At 38.8% G+C, this 24,097-nt stretch overlaps 1 protein-coding gene across 1 annotated transcript in view; it reads left to right on the top strand.

Moving 5' to 3' along the window:
* The first annotated feature begins 13,752 nt into the window (after positions 1 to 13,752).
* Positions 13,753 to 24,097, top strand: part of TOGARAM2 (TOG array regulator of axonemal microtubules 2) — an 87,083-nt gene continuing 76,738 nt past the window's right edge. The window contains exon 1 of the mRNA XM_074284747.1: positions 13,753 to 14,181. The gene's annotated coding sequence lies outside the window, so the exon portion shown is untranslated. The remainder of the gene's footprint in view (positions 14,182 to 24,097) is intronic.

Below are 24,097 nucleotides of genomic sequence, written 5' to 3'. Positions count from 1 at the left end.
TCTTCAAGGAAGAAGATATAGGGGCAGATAATTGGAAACTAGTAGGAGATCAACTATGTGAATATTATAATGATATGGTTCTGATTCAATTTCCAAAGAAACATTCTATACATACAACATAATACAATTGGCCTTAATGAATCCTGCAAGTTATAAAAAAAAAAAAGAAAAGTTTTCAGAACAGCCAGATGAGGAAGTGTGAGGAAAAAGAGGAAGACAAAGAACAGATTAATTAATATCACCAGAGGGCATGAGGATGTAAGTAAAGTTGAAGGGCCTGGTGATTCTCTCTCTCACAAGGCAGCTTCAACCCAGACTAATTGCCTTGACCCTCCCCCCATCAACTTCACCTTCTGGGATGGAGGGAGGAGGAGTAGTGGGAGGGGCAGTGATAGCACCAGCACCTCCCCCCCTAGCAATCACCCCCTCCTATGACTAGATTGCAAAAGGCACTACTTAAAGCCATAGAAGAAGGCCAGGATATAGCTGATTTAAGAATAGGAATGTATCCTGTGATTCAATAGTTTAACTCTTCAGGTCAAGAAAGTAGAAGATACACTCCTTTTGATCTAGAAATCCTCAAAAACCCGAAAAAGGCTTGCTCTCTTTATGGGGCTACGTCAGTTTATGTTAAGATGTTATTACAGAATTTGGCCTTTGAAGTTTTAACCCCTAGGGACTGGAAATCTATAGCAAGGACATGCTCAGAATCTGGACAAAACTTGTTGTGGCTTTCTGATTATAGTGAGCTCTGTAGGATACAAGTCCAAGAAAATAGTCAAAGTGGAGTTAATCCTCCAATCACCTATGACCAACTAACAGGTGTAGGTTCTTATGCAGACATTTCAGTACAGATTAATTACCCCATAGCAGCATATGAGCAAATTGCTTCTGCTGCTATCAAAGCATGGCTTTTCTCCCCAGTAAAAATGACAAGGGTGAGGCCTTCAAAAAAATAGCACAAGGGCTAAATGAACTCTTTGCTGATTTTGTGAGACATCTGCAGACAGCTATCATATGAATTAATTGTGAAAATGCAGTTACAGACATTTTGATAAGGCAACTTGCTAAAGAAAATGCTAATGAGGTTTGCAGAAGAATTATACTAGGACTACACAAGGATGCTCCTTTAGAGGACATCATCAAATGCTGTGCCACAGTGGGCACAAATATCTTTTATAGCTAGGCTGTGATGCAGACTTCCCAAGATCCCAACATGGGAAGACAGGGTCCCTTTTGGCAAAGGATGTCCAGAGAGACATCAATGCTTTCAGTGTGGTAAAGTAGGGTATCTGAAAGCTCAATGTTGGCATAGAGACAGAGTGAGAATACAGGGTGGGAGAACCAGATCCAATACCCCATGTCCAAAATGCAACAAAGGTTTCTATTGGGCATCTGAATGTAGACTGATTCAGGGAAATGGGATAAGGGGCCCAGCCCCAGAGCCCCAGGCAAAAAACACTGATGGCAGCCGATGCTATACCCAGAGAGCCTTTAGATGTTCAATATCCAGACATGATCAATCAGCCAGGAAGCAATCTGATGGGAGAAAGGGATTACAGTTGGGGAGAATAGAGATGTATGCAGGTGGGACAATTGAGATATCCCCTAGAGAGGTGAAATCTATTCCTCTCCAGCCTATGGATCCCTTGCCTGCAGGCCCAGTGGACTTAACCATTTTACTTCCTGAGAGTACTTACAAAACAGTGTTCATCCATACAATGATGTGGGAAACTGAGGAGTGTGTAGATAATATCCCAGTCACTAATACAGGTAAACAAGGTGTGACTTATCAACCAGGAGAAGTAGTAGCATCAGGTTTACTGATACAGACTCCTAATAAGCAATCTGGTGATAGTCACCTGGATTCTGATTCCAAGCAACAGAATCCAGAATATACTGGACAGCAGCCATGACAGCTGACTATCCTATGCTCACCATCTATATAAATGGCAAATCATTAGAAGGATTGGTAGACACTGTGCTAGATCGCACAGTCATTAGAGGTGTCAACTGGCACAGTCACTGGCCAAAGACTAAGGCAGACACCTACATGTCTGGTGTAGGAGGATCAATAGTAGCTGAAGTTAGTGCTTCTCCTTTGAGATGGACGTTTGAAGGTAAAACAGGAGTTTTTACTTCTTTTATAGTTGAAAAAATCCCCATCAATCTGTGGGGAAGAGACATTTTACAACAATTAGGATTAAAAATGAGTACTTTGGTTTTTTAGGCAGGGCTGCTGTTGAAGGCCTGTCAAAACTTTCACCTGTTCCTATCCAATGGAAAACTGATACACCAGTGTAGATAGAACAGTGACCCTTAGCTAGCAATAAAATTCAATCATTATTAGATATAATACAGGAGCAACTTGACCAAGGACAGTTACAACCTTCTCTAAGTCCTTGGAATTCCCCAGTATTTGTTGTAAGAAAGAAATCTGGGAAATAGAGGTTGTTGACTGATTTAAAAAAGGTAAATGAACAGATGGAAATTATGGGAACTCTTCTGCCTGGACTTCCATCTTCAACTCAATAGCCTAGAGAATGGCCTCTGTGGGTTATAGACATTCAGGATTGTTTCTATTCTATCCCTCTAGATAAGGAGGATATAAAAAGATTTGCCTCTTCAGTGCCCAGCATTAACTTAGCTGAGCCTTATAAAAAATATGAATGGACAGTTTTGCTACAGGGAATGAAAAATAGACCTACTATGTGTCAAATGCATGTTGCTGCTGCTCTTACTCCAGTAAGAAAAGCATTTCCAAAAGTAATGTTATTACATTACATGGATGATATTTTGAGGTGTACACCTGAGGAACAAATGTTAGAAGCATGTCTATAGAAGACCATGGAAACACTAAGGAACTACAAACTGCATATAGCTCCAGAAAAAATTCAAACATATGCTCCTTTTCAATATTTAGGATATGAAGTATACCCTAAGGTGCTTACAGTACAAAAACTTTCCTTAAGAACAGAGAAGCTAAACACCTTAAATGACTTTCAGAAATTGATAGGAGATATCCAATGGATGTGTCCAGTGTTAGGCTTGACTACCTATCAATTGCAACCATTATATGACATTTTAAGGGGAGACAGTGCTTTAAACTCACCATGCCAGCTTACAAAAAGAAGCTCAAGAGGCTTTGAGAGAAGTTGAACTGACTTTATCCAATGTGGTTGAAAGAGTCACTCAAAAATCCTTGGAAATATCCATTTTTGCTACACAAGAGGCACCCACAGCAGTCCTTCATCAAGTAGACAGTGTGATAGAGTGGGTGAACCTCCCAGCACAACCAAAACAAAGCCTTACTCCTTACCCTGTGCTTGTGGCTAGAATTTTATTAAAGGCCATTAAGTGAGCAGTACAATTTTCTGGGATAAGATCTAACAAGATATACACCTTTTATACTAATGCACAAACTAATGTATACTGTGAAACCATCCCAGAGTGGCAAATTTTATTAGCCACGGCTCCAAATTTTACATACAGGTCTCCATTAAAGATAACTAGACTATTACATAATTGACAATGGATTCTTAAAGAAAAGGTTTCCAAAATTCCTCTTAAAGGACCAACTATCTTTACAGATGCATCCAAACATAATATTTGCTCTATATACTCTTGTGACTTAACTATAAAGAAAGTAGTCAGAACTCCTTTTCAGTCCACTTAGCAGAATGAATTGTATGCAATCATTCTAGCTCAATTACTTATTATTCAGGAGATATAATATCTGATTCAGCCTATTCAGTAGGTGTGGTACAAAGAATTGCCACAGACCAAATAAAATTTGTAGCCTCCAATATATATCAGCTCTTTAAGGACCACCAAAAACAAGTGAGAAAGCATTCAGATAAGATTTATATCTTGCATGTCCACTCTCATAGTGGACTTCCAGGTCCTATTTTTGATGGTAATTCAAAGGCAGATAGCCTTCTAACCATGTTGGCCAATACTCCTTTATTTCAGGAAGCCCAAGAATCTCATTTTAAATATCACCAGGCTGCTCAAGCTTTATGTTTACAATTTGGAATAACAAGAGAGGAAATTAGGAGCATAGTAAAAGCCTGTACAGCTTGCCTTCCTTTCCACACTCCTACACTCCCTCCAGGGAAGAACCCTCGTGGTTTGAGACCCAATGAAATTTTGCAAATGGATGGGACCTTTTATAAATCTTTTGGTCATATGTCTTTTATCCATGTTATAGTAGACACCTTTTCAAGATTCATTTTTGCAATATCAGCAGCAAAAGAGACAGCCCGAGTGGTCACTGAATTCCTTATTCAAGCATTTGCAATTATGGGTGTGGCACAAGTAATAAAACCAGACAATGGATCTTCATATACTTCTAAACATTTTGCATACTTTTGTGCACAATATAAGATTTTACACACTACTGGCATACCCTTTAATCCTCAAGTAGGTAATAGTAGAGAGGAGAAACAGAGACATTAAGATGCTCCTCCAAAAACAAAAGAAAGGGAGAACCACAGGTAACTCTAGAGAACTTCTAAATCTAGCTCTTTATACTATTAACTTCTTGATTTTTGACAAAGATGCACTGACTCCAGCAGATAGGTTTTATAATCCACCAGAAGGGCAATGTCCAGTGTGAGCAGCTCCACTGCCATTAGATAATTGCCAGGTCATGTGGAGAGACCCAAAAAGTGGTGAATGGAAGGGATTTGATAGGTTAACTGCTTGGGGGAGAGGGTTTGCTTATATCTCTACAGATGGAGAAGGAATCAGTTGGGTGCCAATGAGCCATATTCGCCTTGTCCATCGGAAAGAGACAGAGCAGACCCTTGAAACGAAGGAGAAGACCCAAGAAACATCAGGTGGTTCCATTGCTGATTGTGCCCACAACTGAAAGAGTCTGGCAGTTATGGCGTTTGACTCATGGACATCAAAAATTGTTGGACTTCAAACCCCTCAAGAATCACTGGAATCTCTGAGACATGAAAAGATTGTTGTAGGACTTAAAAACCCTTAAGAATCACTGGATTCTCTGAGACATGATAAGACTGTTGTAGAACTCCAAAACCTTCAGGAATCATTGGATTCTCTGAGACATGATAAGATTGTTGTAGGACTCCAAAACTCTCAGGAATCATTGGATTCTTTGAGACATGATAAGACTGTTGCAGGACTTCAAAATCTGCAGGGATCATTGGATTCCCTAACATATAAAAAGGCTGTTGCAGGACTTCAAAAACTTGTGGGGATCACTGGATTCCCTAACTTGTGATGCAAGGGACAATAGATTGGTTTTGGACTATCTCTTGGCTGCTGAAGAAGGTATATGTGTGACTATTGTTTACATACCCTTCTTCTAGGACTTCTAGAAATCTTTTACAAGACCATATTGATTTATATTGTTTGTTATATCACTACTTGCATGTACAATTCATGTTTGTTGTACCACATTGAGCCTGCACTGGCTGTGGGGGAGTCATCACTAATAGCCTATGTGTTATTGCTATGTGCTTGTGTAATACTTCCCATGCTGATGGGTTTGTGCATACCTGTTTCTAATAAGATCCTTCAGCCCAGAAACGCGCTTGCAATCCCCACTTCCCTTTGGTGCTTTTCATTTCCCTTCCTGAGATGTCAGGATCATCTCCTTTTTAGTGCTTTTACCTCCCTTCCTGAGAAGTCATGGCAGGGCATGATCACATCCTTTTGGGGGTTCTTACCTCCCTGAGAAGTCAGGGATGGTGTGATCACCTGTGTTCTAAAACAAAAGAAAGTGGGAGATGTAAAGGGCTGAAACTCTGAGTAGGTACACTTGGACAACCAAGCATTTAAGGCTAATTACTTGTTGGACAATACTCTATTAGAATATGCTTGGGAAATAGCCCTTCCCACTATTCTGTGCTGGCTCAATCTTTTGGTGTATACAGAGAATTGTAGGAGGGACTAGGGGGTGCAGTGAGACAAGCCAGGGACACCTTGGCAGTAGAGGAAGAAAAGGGAGGTCGTGGAGATCCTGCGTCCATTTAATTCACTTCTATCCCTAAAGACCAAGAATAAAGACCAAGGACTTTTGCTTATTCTGACTCTGGCTGATTCTAAGATATCCAGGGTACTAACATGGTCTTCACAAATGATGCTGATGATGACAGTTTTCAAATACCTTAAAAAAGATATCTCTAGACAATTAGTTGACACAGTCATGGGCCACTCTTTCCTCCTCTTCTGTCCCTCAAAGTCCTACATACTTAAACAGTATTGGAAAGGGGAAAAGAATACTCCCATAGTAAACTGTCATCTCTTTCAAGTACCCAAACCATGTAGTTGTTTTCAATTTTGTTAACCTCTTATTTGATTTTCAGCATTTTCCATGTTGATATATATATATATTTTTAAATTTTGTTTGTTTTCTAATTTTTAGTTGCATGTCTAATTCATTGATGCATTCTTTTTCTCTTTTTGCTGATAGTGCTTAGAAGTATAACATTTCCCCTAAGACTACTTTGGCTGCATCCCAAAAAATTTGGTATGTTGTCTCATTGTCATTAACATTAATGAAATTATCTATTATTTCTATGATTTGTTCTCTAACTCATAACCATAGATTATTGTTTTGTGCCTTATATTTATAATTATGGCATGATGGAATCCTAAAATTGGAAACAGTCTCAGAAGGATTCTAATGCATATTCTGCCTGAAACATAAATCCCACCCATAACATCCTCAACAAGTGGTTATTCAGACATCATGAACACCTCCAGTGATTTGCAAAAAGAAATTGCCTCATTATCAGACAATAATAACTAAAAATAATAATAGTTATTTACATATAAAGAATATATTGCAAACATAGAATTCTAAAGCTTGCAGAATGTTTTACAAATATTTTATATTTTATTTATGTAGCCCAATCAATTTTTCAGTATTCAATTACTTCTTAAGAATATACTATATCCAAGTCATTATGATAATAAAGGATGTACAAAGGCAATAAAAAATATCTCTGCTCTCAAGGAATTTCCATCCTTTCAGAATGTCTTCTTCCTTATTTTGAGAGGTAATCTGCTTCCCTGGTTACTTCTATACCCTTGCAAAATGGAATAAATAGAGTTCCTCCTTCATTTGATAGGTCTTAAGATAATTGGAGATAGCTTCATTTTTTTCCCTTTAGAAATAAAAAGGAGGCAAGTTTTTAAAAAGCCACTTTGAACCAATTAGATTTGGGTCCCAAAGGCTTCAGGAAATGCTTTTCTGGATATCCACCCTATCTGGGCTTAGAAGGAGCTGGAGAGGGAGGACTAGAAAGATAGCAGTTACATTGAGAGATGTGTAGAGAGGCTGGAGAGCATTACAGTGCTACAGACAGTCATGAGCATCATCTAACAGAGAAAGGGCCACCTGGAGAGGTGCTTTGGGGGACCTGGAGACAAACAAAAGCTACACTTGCTGAGTGAGGGTGCTAAAGGTACTGAGGGTTTCCAAGAAGTCTAACTTTGGCATTTTGGTGGAATTGGTCTCATCTTTTGGTTGAAGGTATACTTTAAGCAAGAAGGGCTCTGGAACATCTCTAATTCCATTAAGTCTGAAACATCATCCTCTGTGTTTGTTTGCTTGTTTTGGGGGAATATCAATAAAAATACATTAAATGAAAAACTGCCACACAAATGTAAGGCATTAATATTATTTTATCTGCAAACTCAAGATATAAACCAGAGGGAAGAGGACAGGCTTTCCCCATCCTGGGAAGGACCCTGGATTCCCTCCTGTCTTTTTCCTAAATGTGGGAATTTTGCCAATAAGAACCAGCATCCCTAGGGTTGAGGAAGGGCCTCCCTCCTGAATCAATGCTGGGAAGAGTTCAAGAGTTCAGTCTAACTTGTCCAAATTGCTTCCTCAGGGAGAGGGAAGTTATGCTTGTGTCCCCTGGTAGAAGCCCAGAGTCACCCCCTGGCTTGGTGCCAAACCCTCTCCAATTGGGTTTTCTTGTATTGGCTCTCCCTGGCCTCCTGCTGGGGTTGATTCACGAATCCTGTCCATGGCCAGTGACCCTAGAGAAGTCTATGGGATCTCCCCTACTCACCTGGATAAATGTGGCCTTAAGTGGGGACTGGCAGGATTTGCAGACTAATCTTTCATTCCTAAGACTCCTTTCATTGAGTCTGAGCCCAGCTCAGGGGCCATCTCCTTCCTGAGGTCTTTTCTGATTCCCTGAGCTACTGGTACCTCTCTACAAAAAAGTCACCGTGTATTTTCCTTGTCCGTGCTTACTAACATATACTCGACATAGATCCTTGGGTAGATGGTGCCCTACTTGTCTTTGTATTCCCAGCACTGTGCCGGGCACATGGAGACAGTGCCTGGTGTAGGGAGGTCCAGGTGAGATGCTCTCTTTACCTCTTGAGGGTGGGGTGAAGGAAGGCTTACTTTCAGTGAGAATCAGTGGGAGTGTGGAGGAGGCCTCAGGAGCATCTCTGATTTTGCTAAGTTGAAACAACATCCTCGATGATTTTCTTAAAATGCCAGGGGAAATATGTCAATTGAAAAGCTGCCATAGTTGCCAATGTGTTTGAGAGGTGCCTAGAGCTTTGAAAACATAAGGGATATGTCCAGGGTCACATGGACCAAGGGAGGAAATGAATGAAAGTCCCTTGCCATGTGGCAAGTTCTCTGTGTTCTGCCTCTTGTCTGGTACATGGCAATTACCTAATAAGTGGTCATTGATTGATTTGTGTTTAAATCATCCCTGATTATCTTATTATTATACTAAAAGCCTATCTACATTCCACAAAGTCCACAGGTCAGAATTGCCTAGGAAAAATCCCAAGTAATCAAAAAGAATTTTAAAAGAGCTAATTAAGTCCATTGAGACCCTTTTACTTCCCAGGAATGAATCATTTTACGTGATTCTGGGGCCATGAAGCATAATCAGGAGCAGGTACCATAACATTATGTTAGAAATCAGGAAAACAGTTTAAATCCACCCAATCTGCTTATTATCTGTGTTAATCCTTTTAAATCTTGGGAACTAATCAATAGTTCAAAGAGAGAGAACAATAGCATTCTGAAGAGACCAATGTGGATGGTAGTACTTGCAACTTAACTGAAGATTTTTTAAAAAAGAAATGTACAAAAGACAGGAGCAAAACCTGATAACAAAGGATGAATATAAGAGTATAACATGGCCCTGAAAACTAATGTCAGGCTCATTAAAACTGAATGATATGAGACTGGAAAGGGAATCTAAGCTATATTGGGAGAAAGAGAAGGATCCAAGAAGGGATAGGACTTTTGCTTGGCATGGGTGGGACAATGAACTGACAACAGAAAGAAAGCAGCTCCTCCATTTTGATGCTGCTTCTTTTTTCAAGGAAAATGACACTAGAAAATGACAGAATGAAACAAGAGAATAAAAATGAATAACAGGAATAACAGGGATAACAAGATAAGGAAGGAAATAGTAAGACCATCTAACTGCCTTTGATGAAATCTGACCCAGATGAATAAGGTGTGGAAAGAACTGGCAAATGTAATTACTGAGATGTTTATCAGTGATATATGAATGATCATGGAAAATGGGAGAAATGCCATAAGATTTGAGATGAACAAATGATGTCCCCATTTTCACCAAAGGGAAGAAAAGTGAGTCTGAAAACTATATAAACCAATGAATTTGACTTTGATTTCTGGGAAAGTCTAGAATGGATTATTACTGAGATGTTGGTGAGCATGTGGAAAGGGAAGCAATCATTATCAAGAACCAGTAGGATGTCATCAGGGACCAATCTTGACCGATTAACCTCTTTTTCTTTTTGGAAATATATATTCCTAAGCCAGTCAATGAGGTTAATGCTAAAGATATAAATATGCTATACATATATAATATGTAGGGTACCTAAATCAGAGCAAAGCTTTTGATAAGGCATCTCATAGAATTAAACAAAGAATTTTATTGCATGACCTCAAAGATTCCTTTTACCTCTAAGATCTTAAAATTTAATATCTAGGTTAATTAGTCTTCACTGATAACCCTGGTCCTAAATTGCTAAATCCCTATTGACCTCCAGCCTGTCTGCCCCAAACTCTGTAGTTATGAGGTCCAGTATTCTTCTCCTTCCCTGCAGGGTAACTTAAGAGCTCTTCCTTTGGTTGAGTTCATTGGAAAGAGAAGGGATAGTCAGCCCTCAGATCAGGGCTTGTTGGAGGATGAGAGGGCATGGCATCAGAGTAAGAAGGAAAACTACTTGAATGATGTTTTTGTTGGAGAGAGACAGTCTCCAGCAACCTCTGCAGATATTTCACCTTTTAAAAAAATAAGTGGGACACTAGAGTAAAGCTTTTGCAGGACACATGTCATTTTCAGTGTGTCTGAGCTACCCTGTGTGTCTGAGAAAAAGATGCTTGTTTATTGCCCATTAATCAGCATTTATTAAGTGTCTCCTTTGTGCCAAGTACTGTGAAAGATGCTAAGGGGAGAAAGACAAAAATGAACTTGTCTTTGACCTGAAGAAGCTTATAGGGGAGACAACATGTACATCTATAAATCTATATGAGTGTATTGGAATACTAGTTTTCTGTAAGAAATGATGAGGCAGTGGATTTCTGAAAAACCTGGAAAGATTCACATGAATTGATGATGAGTGAAGTGAGCAAAACTAGGAGAACATTGTATACAGTGAGTTAAGTGCAAGATACTTTTGATGAGAAAGGCCCTAGCAACTGAAGAAGAGGGGCAGGAAGGGAGGAAAATAGGAAAGGTTCCATGCAGAAGTTGGCATTTGAGTTGAGTTTTTAAGAATATTAAGTATTCTAAGAGATTGAGATGAAAAGGAAGGATTTTCCAATCATATGACCCAGTCAGTGTAAGGACACAAAGCTGGGGTATGAGTAATACACCAGGAACATGTGAGGAGCAATAAGCAATCCATTTGATTGAGGATATGTGAAGGAGATCAGTGTATGATAAAGCTATGGAGCCAAGTTCTATAAGGTACAGGAAAGTGCTAGAGTTTTCTAATCAGGACTGTGGCCTGGTCAGACCCATGTTTTAAGAAATAATTTTGCCTGCTGGTTCAAGAATGGCTGAGAAAGGAGGAGTGCCTGAGGCAGGGAGGCTGATTAGGAGGTTACAACAATAAAGTTGATGAGGGGCTGAACTGGAGTAATTGCTCTGAGAAAAGAGAGAAGGAAGTGAATAGGAGAGATGTTGTAAAAGTAAACTTCTGGCAGCAGCTAGTCACTGAGTACCAGGCAAGCTTTTAGAAGTGGATTTAACATGAAAGTACTGGAGAGCGTTTGTCTGGAACCCTATTTCACATGGGGAACTATGATAAACCAGAGGGGGAATCTTTAAAAACATTAATATTTTTAATTTATTGATTTATTGATTTATTTATATTTGGAAAGGGGAGCAAGGCAGTTGGAGTTAAGTATTTGCCCAGTATTACACAGCTAATAAATGTCAATTGTCTGAAATCACATTGTAACTCAGCTCCTCCTGAGTCCAGAGCTGGTGCTCTTGTATGCTTTGATCTGTATTTGGTCTCCATCAGTTCTTTCTCTTGATGCAGATGGCATTTTCCTTTGTGAGTACTTTATATTTGTTTTAGATTATTGTATTGCTGAGAAGAGTTAAGTCAACCACAGTTGATCATTGCACAATCTTTTTGTTACTGTGTACAATGTTCTCCTGGTTCTTTTCAATACTCAGCATCAGTTCATGTGAGTCTTTCCAGGTTTTTCTGAAACCCACTGGCTCATCATTTCTCATCATCCCCTCAATTTCCAATTCTTTGCCATCAAAAAAAGAGTTGCTATAAGTATTTTTGTACATGTGAGTTCATTTCTTTATGATCTCTTTGAGATATACTCTCCAGAATGATTGGATGAGTTCACACCACCAACAATGTGAACTGATCCAATCATTCTGGAGAGCAATTTGGAGCTATGCCCAAAAGGCCATCAAACTGTGCCATATCCTTTGATCCAGCAGTGTCTCTAGTGGGTCTGTATCCTAAAGAGATCATAAAAAAGGGGAAAGGACCCACATGTGCAAAAATGTTTGTAGCAGCTCTTTTTGTGGTAGCAAAGAACTAGAAACTGAGTGGATATCCATCAGTTGGGGAATGGCTGATTAAGTTATGCATATGAATGTAATAGAATATTATTGTTCTATAAGAAATGATCAGTAGGATGATTTCAGAAAGGCCTGGAGAGACTTACACGAATTGATGTTAAATGAAGTGAGTAGAATCAAGAGAACAGTGTACACAGTAATAACAAGACTATGCTAGATGATCAGTTCTGATGTATGTGATTCTTTTCAACAATGAGGTGATTCAGGCCAATTTTGATAGATTTATGATAGAGAGAGCCATCTGCATCCAGAAAGAGGACTGTGGTGCTGAATATGGATTGCAACATAGTATTTTCATTTTGTTATCATTTGCTTGCTTGTTTTTTTCCTCATTGTTTCCTTTTTGATTTGATTTTTCTTGTGCATCCTGATAAAAGTGGAAATAGGTTTAGAAGAATTGCACGTTTAATCTATATTGGATTACTTGCTCTCTTGGAGAGGAGGGAGGTGGAGAGGAAAGGAGAAAAATATGGAATACAAGATTTTGCAAGCGCGAATGCTGAAAACTAAAAGCTATTATTAAGAAAAAAACTCCATTAACAATGCATTACTATCCCAATTTTCCCACATCCTCTCAAGCATTTATCATTTTTCTTTTCTGTCATTGTATTCATTTTTAAACATGTGATACAATATTTTATTTCCACGTACTACACTATATTTAACCATTTTCTGATCAATGGGCATATGCTTTCTTTCTGATTCTTTTCTATGACCAAAAATTATGCTGTAAGTGCTTTGGTTTAGGTGAGGCTTTTCTTTTTACTCTTTGTCACTTTGGTGTATATAATGGGATCTTGAAGTTAAAAGGCAAGATACATTTTAGTCCAAATTATATTACTAAATGATTAGGTCAACACACAGTTCTATCAATCAACAATGTAACTAGTTTGTCTTTTTGCAGCTTCTGCATTATAGACTATTCTCACTGTTGTCATCCTTGTTGTTGGGTATAAGGTAAAATTTTAGGATTTAAAAAAAATGCATATTTTAAAATTAGTCCTCTTCCTACTTTCAACATTTTGAATACAGGTGAGATACTAGGCAAAAACAAAAACACAATAACAAAAAACAAAAACACACACACACACACACAAAAAAAAACAAACTAAGAAAAAACAACATATATTTCCAGAATTCCTGCCATGTTCTGGGCTAAACAAGATGAAAAAGTCCCTTCTAAGGAAATAACTGCTTGGCCATATCCAGTCACAGCATGTACTAGACAAGCTTTTAAAGAGTGGAGATTTCATTTCAAAGAACTGAAGGGAGATCACTTTAAACCTTATTTCTCATAGTAGGGAATTTGAAAAATTCCAGATGAAGCTGGAAGAATGAGACTTGACTAAATTGGAATCGGATTCCCCAAGATCTGATTTAAGACTCAGGTGTCAGGGATGCCCCAGGGAGTCACATTGTGACAGTACATGGTGTTCTGCTAGTAATGAAAGGCTTACCCTCCTATTTTCCCTTACCTTCGAGAGCTGTTGTCTGGGGGGTGAGAAAGGAATGCTGGTCTGGGCTTGCTCACACCAGTGGGATGGGAGGAGGGAGAGGGAAGCAGGGGGCAGGGACAGGAAGCCCAGTCACCTCAGATCCTTCCTGTTCCCCGTTCTCCTTGCATGGTGGCCTCCTGGGGGTGCCCTGACACCGACTGAGCAACAGAGGAAAAGAGGCCAAAGGGAAAACTATTCTCTCTCTCTCTCTCTTTCTCCCTCATGAAGGGAGTTCTCAGACTTCTTCAGAGAAGTGGTTGCTATGCAGCCTTGTTTATTCAGGGTGAGCAACGCAGTATGTGCAGGTGAAGCTTGCACTTAGCTTTGTTCCTCCAGGCTGTGGTTACCTGTGCCTGCCCAGATAGAAAGGGGCACCATAGCTCCGGGTGCAAAACTGTCACCTTGGACTTGAGGCTCTGCCTCAAACAGAGACCCTTGGAGGGGGAGGAAAGACGATCAAAGGTGGCAACCCTTCGGTAGCTGCCCTCATGTGGGAGGGAGTGAAGATCCTGGCCAGGTGTGATGGAAATCAGATTACAGAAGTAACAGGGAAATGCCCAACTCTAGCAAGCAAGGTGAGTGAGCTGTCCACCCGGTGTTGGGCGGGGAAGAAGGGGAAGGAAGGCATTGTTGGAGTTTAAGGATGTGTGACACATTATTGCAGAGAAACCCAGCGCCCCTGAGAAGGAGACCACATCTCCAAGAGAAAGAAGAAAGGGCAGGAAGAACAGTTTGAGGGGAGGAGGAAAGGGAAGCTGTTCAAGAACATCCCCCTTTTTTCCATGTAATTCACCTGTGAGGAGAGAGGTGCTGTCTATCATCCTGGGAACAGAGTCTAGCTCAGTAGCCAGCAAAGAACAGGTGATATCTGCAGATATTTGGGAGATGATGCTACTGATGAAGGAGGGAAGGACTCAGGGAGATTGTGGTAAGAATCTGTGCTCCACTGCATCACTGGAGACAACATCCAGTCATCTGGAGTGAATGACCTCTTGTGCTTTAGGAAATCTTTCTTTTTAAAAAATTTCTATATATTGTTTTTATTTATAATTTTCATTTCAAAATATGTCCCTCTCCACTCTCTCTCCTAAGTAAGCAGTCCCTTGTAAGAAAGAACTTTTTATCAAAAAACCCCCAAAAAACAAACAAAAAAACCCAGCTTCATAAAAGTAATCTAACACATTTACTGAGTCTCACAGCTCGTTCAGTTTTTCAATCCAGAGCTCCCCACATCTGCCAATAAGGAAGGGAAACTCCTTTTCTTGTCTGTTCAGTGCTAGTCTTGGTTATTATAATTACACAGTATTAAGTTCCACTTTGTTTTTCTTTCTATTCATATTAATGTGCTTATATTGTTTCTGATTCTGCTAATTTCTGTCTGAATCAGACTTTTCTGAATTCCTCATATTCATTGTTCCTTATGATCCAGTAATCGTCTATAGCATTCATTTATCACAATTTGTGCTTAGCGATCAGAAAGCACATTGATCGAATGTCTCATTTAAAGGAAGGACATACTGGGAGAATATTTGTGAGGGTACTGAGATCTGTTCTTGGACAGGCCCCTTTCAGTTTCCGAGCAATGTGAATTTTTCTGAGGACTTGTTTTTTATACCTGGGAGAAGCACTTCTCTCTTAGACTATTTGGCTTTTTTATCCTTTTATCACATGATCAAGAGGCATGATGGAAAGAAGCATGGTCAGTTTGGATTCAAATCCTAGTTTTGCCCCTGGCTAATTTCTTTAAGCTTCAGTTTTCTTTTCTGTAAAATAAGAAAATTGGATTCTATGACTTCCAAAATCCCATCTAACACTAAATCTATGATCATATAATCCTGAATATTTCTACATGTTCTCACCTAGAAGGATGGGTAGAAGGATAGAACATGGGTTGGAGAAGGCGTTGTAGTATGGTGATGAGCACCCTAGGATTTAGAATCACAAGATTTGGGTTCAAATCCTGATTGCTTTATATTGACCATGTGATTGAATAATTCACTTTTCTACTTTGAGCCAACATTTCCTCATTTCTAAAATAAATGTTTTCTTGATTTGGGTTTGCTCATCTATAAATTAAGGAAGTTGGCTTAGATCTCTAAGGCTTCTTCCCTTTTTAAACCTCATGATCCATTTCTGTGATTTTAAAAGAGTTTGGTGGTAGTTGTTATCCATGTTCATTGATTATGGCTTATCAGTTCTCTGCATGTTATCCTGAGGAAAAAAACCTTCTTTTCAATATTTTGATAGCTGTATTTCAATTATAAGTTTGCTTTGTATTCCTATGCATTTTATTTTAACAAATGCATTTAAATGTTTTTGTTTTTGTTGTTGAGGCAATTGGGGCTAAGTGACTTACCACAGCTAGGAAGTGTTAAGTGTCTGAGACTAGATTTGAAGGCAGGTCCTCCTGACTTGAGGGCTGGTGCTCTATCCATTGTGCCACCTAGCTGCCCCATTTAAATGTTTTTTAAAAAACATTTTTTTTTTTCTGAGAAAGGGTCATAGACTTTAGCAGACTATGCCAAAGGGGCCCATAATGCAAAAACAAAGTAAGAGTCCTTTCCTCAATGGCATTCTTCAGATTTTTTGGACTGTCTAGGGAGGGAGCTTCAGTGGAGGGAAATCCCCTGGGGTTCAGAGCCAGTTTTGCATAGTTTTCATCCTGTCAAATTCCACAGGGGGAAACAAACTCAGGAAGGGAATTAAAGGGTGATAATAAAGGGATGGAGAGAAGAGACTGTTTCTCATAAATGTTAGATCCTGATCCCATTTTTTCTTCTTGTTCTTATTCTTGTTCTTGTTCTTTCCCCTCTTTCTATACTCCTCTCCCCCTGTCCCCTCTCCCTCTCCTCTCACTCCTCAATCACAGAGAGTCAGAGAGACAGTCAGAGAGACAGAGACAGAGAGAGGGGAAAAGGGAGAGAGAGAAACAGAGAGAGATAGAGACAGACAGACAGACACACACACACACAGAATAAAGGGGAGATGGGAGAAAAAGGAAGGCAGATTGTTTTCCGATGGCCTTTTCTCAAACTTCATCTTTTTTTTTTTTTAAACCTTTTTCCAATGCTGACACAGATGACCACCCTTTCCATCTGAATATTCCCTCTTCTCTGGGTTTTGTTGACATTGCTCTCCCAATCTTCTTAGGTTTTTTAGTTATTTATGATGATTTTTTGCTAACTCATCATATATAATATCTATATACCCTTAATCACAGTGTTCCCCAGGGATCTATCCTGGACTTTTTTCTTTTTCCTTCTATACTCTCTAGCTTATTGACATCAAAGGTTTAGCTGTTATTCCATGCAGATAATTTCCAGGTCTATAATTTCCAAAGTCTTTTTCCTGAGCTCAGGTCCCACATTATGAACTACTTACTATATATCTTATATCCATCTATCTATCTATCTATCTATCTATCTATCTATCTATACATATATATTATATATTCAGTATATATTCAAACTATTTCATAATCATCGCAAACTCAACATATCCAGAATAGAACTCATTAATCTCTTTCTTCCTCCAGTCAAAAATAACCCCAAAAAATCCAAATTCCTATTTGTTCATGGCACCATCATTCCTCCAGTTATCCAGTATTCCATCCTTGGTATCATCCTCAACTCTTCATTCTCATTTGTTTTATGCATCCACTCAATCATTAAATTTTGATGTTTCTACTTCTGCAACAATTCTTGAATCCATCCCCCTTTCTCTACTTACTCCACCACCATCCCCTGTCCTGTATTATAGTTGTAGCCTCCTTATTGGTCTCTCTGCCTCAAATCACTTCCCATATCATATTCCACAAAGTTGCCAAAATGAGCTTTCTAAGGATCTGGTCTGGCTTCATTGCTCCTCTACTTAAAAACAACATTAACAACAGTCATCCTCCAGTGGCTCCCTACTGTCTCAAAGATCAGATCCAAACTCTTTTGTGTGGAATTTATTGCCCTGCTCCTAATCTTCCTTTTCAGTTTTATTTCCTACTCTCTCCTTCACACACTCTATGCCATTTTTAAACAGCCCTTCTCATTGTTGCTCCCACAAGACCTCTCCATCACCCATCATCTCCATGCTTCCAGGAACTGATTGGGCACATCTGGAATGCTCTCCCTCAATCCCTTTACCACTCAGGATGCCCAGCCTTCTTCAAAGCTTAGCTTAAGCACCACTTTTTTTTTCATGGAATCTTACCTGATTATTCCTTCTCCTCACTGCTATTTTCCTCCCATAATTACCTTCTGTGTGAGTATGTGTATATGAACATATATTTGCATATACATTTATATAAGCATGTGTGGATATTGTCTCCTCTGATAGAACATCTGTTCCTTGAAGTCAGATATTGTTTTACTTTTTTATCTTTGAATCAGCAGCACACAGTAGGTTCTTAAATGCTTGTAAATTGATTGATCTAAACTCTGTTTAAGGCATCTAGGTAGTTCAGTAGATAGAGGGCTGTGCCTAGAATCAAGAAGACCAGAGTTCAAGTCCAACCTCAGGTACTTACTAGCTGTGTGATCCTGAGCAAGTCATTTAACACTGTTTGCCTCAGTTTCCCTACCTGTAAAACGAGCTAGAGAAGGAAATGGCAAAATTACTGCAACATCTTTGCCAAGAATCAGACATTATTAGAAATAACAGAACAACTCTGTAACCTAAGGCAAAATACTTGATGGACTTCCTTTTGTACTGTAGAGGATTGGGACCAAGATTTTGTCTGGTCACGGGATTGTAATCTATCTCAAGTGTTATGAACTTCTTGGAGAAAGACTACAGAAAAACATAAGAAATTGAGCTCTCTTTTTCTGAAAAGGAAAGTGACATAAAAGGCTGGTTGGATGGAAAAGATGGATATTGTGTGATGAAAAAGACTTTGTTATACTGGGGAAGCTGTTGGAGAGGCTGCCTACCATTGGAGGACTGATGTCAAATTCAAATAGAAAATGGAACCATTAAACTGTCCATGAAGATCTTTGCAGGCCTCATATTGATTTGGAAACCACATATTAGCATTATCTATGTTATATTGTGTTTTTTAAAAATCTATTTTGTTAAATATTTCCCAGTTACATTTTAATCTGCTTTGAGCAACAGAGTGTTCCAGGCCACAATGCCTTGGGGCAGCATGTTTGATACCTTTGTACCAGAGGAATCAGTCACTTGTCAACTTTCTATTTTAACTCTTCTTAATCACTAACTACTGACTTTAGTTTCTTCATCTTTGGCATGCTAGTGGGTAGGATGGAAATGGAGTGGTAACTTTTACAGTAACTGTACTTTTGAAGGATGGGGTATAAACCAATGAACCCTTCCCCCATCTTTAATGTGGATACTAGAGTTGGAGTGAACTTTAGAGATCATTCAGTTTAAACCTTCCAAACCTTTGCAAGTCCTTTAATCTCTCCTTGGAATTAAATAAATCTTCTCATGCCTTCTATTTGATATGAAAGCAAATAAGTTCTAGAGTTTGCCATATATATGTAATGATAATAATATAATTTTAAAAATAAGAAATAAAATAGAGGTTAATTTTTTATAAAATAAACTTTATTGATTGTATATATTTTGTTTTTACATCACCTAAATTTTTTCTTGGATCCCACTTCTCACTCTCATATAGCCAGTATAATGAAGTTGGTTTTTTTGATAAGAAAAAAACCCCCACAAAAATTCAGCAAAATCAATTGAAAAAAATCAGACATTTTATATATAGTTCCCTACCGCTGGAACCTCTACTTTTACAAAGGAGTCAGGGATTGGGGGTTAAGGTGGGAAGCAGTACCTTCATATTGGGTCACAAGAAAGACCATTCAACTACTGAAACAGGCTGAGTTAAGATGAAGTCAAATGGGGCCTTCATCTCATAGGCTCTCAAACTGCTCAAGCTGGACTCAATCATAAAAGGCCCTTTTCTGTGCCTGTCACTGTGCTAGGTATTGGGCTTTCAAGGAAAAAAGTGTCATGACCTTCAATCAGCTCCCATTCTTTTGGGGAGAAAACTTATGTAAAGCTAAAGTGTGTGAAAGCGTGCTGTTATAGTAAATGAATTTTATAAAATATGAAAAAAACCAGAGAGGGCAATATTTCAAAGGAAAAAAAAAGTTTTAGGAATGGGAAGGTGGAAATGTCCATAGGATTTCATAGCTCTTCTCTATAAGATCTAAGGCATTTTCTCTAGGAAAGGAAAAACAGAAAGAGACAGAGACAGAAACAGAGAGAGAAAAAGACAGAGAGGAAAGACAGAGACAGAGAGAGTAATGGAGAGGAAGAAAGAAAGAAAGAAAGAAAGAAAGAAAGAAAGAAAGAAAGAAAGAAAGAAAGAAAGAAAGAAAGAAAGAAAGAAAGAAAGAAAGAAAGAAAGAAAGAAAGAAAGAAAGAAAGAAAGAAAGAAAGAAAGAAAGGAAGGAAGGAAGGAAGGAAGGAAGGGAAGAAGGAAGGGAAGGAAAGAAAGAAGAAAGGAAGGAAGGAAAGAAAGAAGAAAGGAAGGAAGGAAAGAAAGAAGAAAGGAAAGAAGGGAGAGAGAGAGGGGGGGGAGGGAGGGAGGAATGTAAGAAAATGAGGTACTGTTTAGTCAGGTTGTTTATTAATTATGTTGCCCCCTACCCATAGATAAGCTAAGACTTAAAGTGAGGCAGCCCTCACAGGGCCCCTGATAGCTGACTGAACTATGGATCCCACCTGTGTGTGGGCCTTGTCATCTGGAGTCTCTATCTTTTCTTCTTCCTTTCCAAGGTCCGGTTCTTTTCTCAGTAGGACCTAGCTCCCAGTCCTTTTCTCATCAAATTAGCATCCACTACCTTTACTCATTCAGTATCAAGTTCCTCCCTTACCTTTTTCCTTAGGTACATACAAGTTCTGTCAATGGCCCTTTGCCTCTCTGCTTCTCCCACTCCTCACCCCCCAAAATTTAGTGTCTTTGAACAACCCCCCTAACCCTTTGTGTAACAATTTTTTCTATATAGGGTCTCCAAGCTATAGAGTTCACATTAATAACTTTTCATCTGAAAATTACTTAGTACAATAGAAAAGGGACCACATGAACCTGAAAATCATTATGTTTGCCTTAGGCTAAGAACTGAGCTAAATGTTTTAACAGATTACATCTCCAGAGAAAAAAGTATTAGGGGGGAGAGGGTAGTGACTAGAGAAAAAATCATGCCCTAAATTAAACTACCTTCTTCTAGGCAGGAGATAACAAAATCCTTGGAAGGATTTAGTGATGTTCCTGTCCCATAGGGAGGGAAAAACACAGAAACACCCACTGATTTTAGTTATGCAGAGTGAATAGGACACTAGACTTGGAATCAGGAAGGCCTGGATTCAACCTCATGTCAGGCTTTCTATTAGCCATATGACTCTGGAAAACTCCCTTAACAGAAACTGTGCCTCCGTTTTTTCATTTATAAAGTTTTCTCATTCCAGCATTAAATTATGTGACCTGGTGATTCTTTAAGGAAACTAAGGATTACGATAGGCAGAAAGGTGAATAGAGAATATATTCCACTCTGAGGACTGGGGTTGGGGAGCAGGTTACAGCCTATACAAAAGCATGGAAATAGGAGATGGAATTCTGGATTTAGGGAACAGAAGTAGATCAATTTGGCCAAAACAGAGAATTCACAAAGGTGAGCAAAGTAAAATGAGCTGGAAAGCTAATCTGGATCCAGATTTTGAAGGATTTTAAAATGATAATTGAGGAATTTGAATTTTATTCTATAAATAACAAGGAACTCCTAAAGATTCTTGAACAAGGAAATGAGATGATCAGACCTATGCTTTAGGATTTTATTTTAGTAAAGATTTAAGCACCTACTATGTGGTAGATGCCCATGGTACAGATAAAAAGAAAAAAGAAAAAGAAATTATTTCTGCTTTCATGGAAGTTATAATTTAGCTTGTTCTTAATATATAAATGGTAAATACAAACTAATTAAGGAAGGGATATTAACCCTGGGAAGCTCAGGAAAGGTCTTTTGTAGGAACTTAGGGGTTCGAGAGGCAGGGTTCAGGAGGAAAGGTTATTTTGGCAACTCTTTGGAAAAGGAATGGGAGAGGAAGGAGACTATATGTTACACAGGGAGATCATTAGAAAATTATAGTGACAGTACAAAGAAGTGCCGAAGGCTTGAAATGGGGGGTAACTGGGTCTGTGAATGGAGATGAGACCTATGGATGTGCTCAATTATTCTATCTTGGAAATATTTCTGATAAGTTTTATTACTTGCTTTCCCAGGCCATAGCGGCCTAGAAGTAGCAAATAAGAAGGGTGTATGGGCTAGATGGGAGTGAGAATAGGGGAGAAGATTTAGAAGCAAGAATAATCAACAGCAGCAAGAATTGATGGATTAACAATGAGGAGGGGAGACATGGAAAACTATAAAAAGCAGATTGAAGAATTAAGAAATCCCAGCAGTCTGGGTTCTTCCAATGTTGGGATCAGCATTTCAGGGCTTCATTGTCCTATAACCTGGAACTAAACTGATATTCTTTTAAAAAAACCAAAAAACAAAAAACTTTTTTTTTTTTTTTGGTTCCTAGAAAGTAGGGAATGTTTTATTTATTTATTTGTATTTCATTCCCAGTATCACCGCAATGTCTATTACATAGTAGGCACTGAAAAAATGTTTATTATTGATTTTTTAGTGTTTTTTTATTAAAACTTTTTTATTTTCAAAATATAAATATGGATCATTTTCAACACTCACCCTTACAAAATCCTGTGTTCTAATTTTTTTCCCTCCCTTTCTCCTCCCCCTTCCCCTAGATGGCAAGTAATCCAATATATGTTAAATATGTACAATTCTTCTATACGCATTTCCACAAATATAATGCTGCACAAGAAAAATCAGATCAAAAAGGAAAAAAAAAAGAGAAAGAAAACAAAATACAATCAAACAACAACAAAAAGAATGAAAATGCTATGTTGTGATCCACAGTTAATTCCCATAGTCACACAGGTTCAGATGGCTCTCTTTATCACAAAATCATTGAAACTGGCCTGAATCATCTTATTGTTGAAGAGAGGTCAGGTTTAATCATCATATAATCTTGCTGTTGCCATGTATAATGATCTCCTAGTTCTGCTCATTTCACTCAGCATCAGTTCCTGTAAATCTCTCCAGGCCTCTCTGAAATCATCTTGCTGATCGTATCTTATAGAACAATAATATTCCATAACATTCATATATCATAACTTATTCAGCCATTCTCCAATTGATGGGTATCCACTCAGTTTCCACTTTCTTACCACTATAAAAAGGGCTGCCACAAACATTTTTGCACATACAGGTCCCTTTCCCTTCTTTATGATCTCTTTAAGATACAAACCCATACATTGATACCCTTAATAGACGATCTTGAATCAACAAGAAAAGGTTAAGAAATCTCTTCCCAGAGAGCCCTATAAAGTTTGTCAAGATGAGTTCTGTGAAATAAGATTGGAAAGGTAGGATGAGGGAGCTTAAAAACCAATCTGAGGTTGTAGGGAGCCACTGAAAATTCTTGAGCTGAGGAGGGAAATGGTCAGATTTAGAGTAACAATATCATTTCTGCATTTATACAAAGGGTGGTTTGGAGAAAAGCGAAAGTAGATTCAGGGAGATAAGTTACAGTGTCAGTAACAACAGTCCAAGCAAAGCCATAGACACATTTAGACCACTGAGTCCAACCCTCTTTTTTTAATAGATGAATAAAGTGAGGCATAAAAAGGTTCACTAACTTGTCGGAATCATGCATCTAGCATGTGAATCTAGGTCTTCTGGACAGTGAGTTCTAGTGTCTTATCCTTGGTGCTTCTGCTGCCTCTCTATCTGCTGATGAGGGCCTTAACTGGAGCTAAGTGACTGGATAGATAAATGAATTTGAGAGCCATAGAGGGCAAAATCAACAAGACTTAGTTTATGTGCAGGCTGAAGAAGAAGGAAATATTTGGAGGCTATAAACCTGAGTAAGCCCAAATTTGCCTTAAATTCCCTCATCATGTAATAATATGCATAATAATTATCTGTGCTGATGTCTTCCGGCCTCTTTTTGACTCCCCAAGGGTAGAGATTGTGTTCTAACTCACTTCTGTGATAAAGTACCTACACTTTAGGAGCTGTTCAACAGCTTAAGAATTGAACTGACTTGAATCTCTTGAGGGGCACAGATGAGGAAATATGCTGAATTCCAGAGCAGGCTGATGGAGCTTGGATGGATTTCAGAAATGAAGGATGAGTGGATGGCTGGGGTCATGTGCCAGGTACTGTGCTAAGCACTAGAATATAAAAAGGGGCAAAAGACGATTTCTGTCCTCAGGGAGAGTAAGGTATAAGACTAGGGGCCAGATTAGGAAGGGCTTTGAACACCAGAAGGTTTTATATTTCATCCAGAATGCCATAGGGAGCCACTGGAGTTTATAGAGGAGAAGGGATGATACCTGTGCTTTTAGGAAAGTCAGTTTGGTGACTGGATGGAGAAAGGACAGGGTTGGGCAGATAC

This window comes from Sminthopsis crassicaudata, chromosome 2 (assembly GCF_048593235.1).
Source record: "Sminthopsis crassicaudata isolate SCR6 chromosome 2, ASM4859323v1, whole genome shotgun sequence".
Classification (NCBI taxonomy): domain Eukaryota; kingdom Metazoa; phylum Chordata; class Mammalia; order Dasyuromorphia; family Dasyuridae; genus Sminthopsis; species Sminthopsis crassicaudata.
Note: the sequence above shows the minus strand (reverse complement) of the source record. Positions and strands in the feature narration are given on the sequence as shown.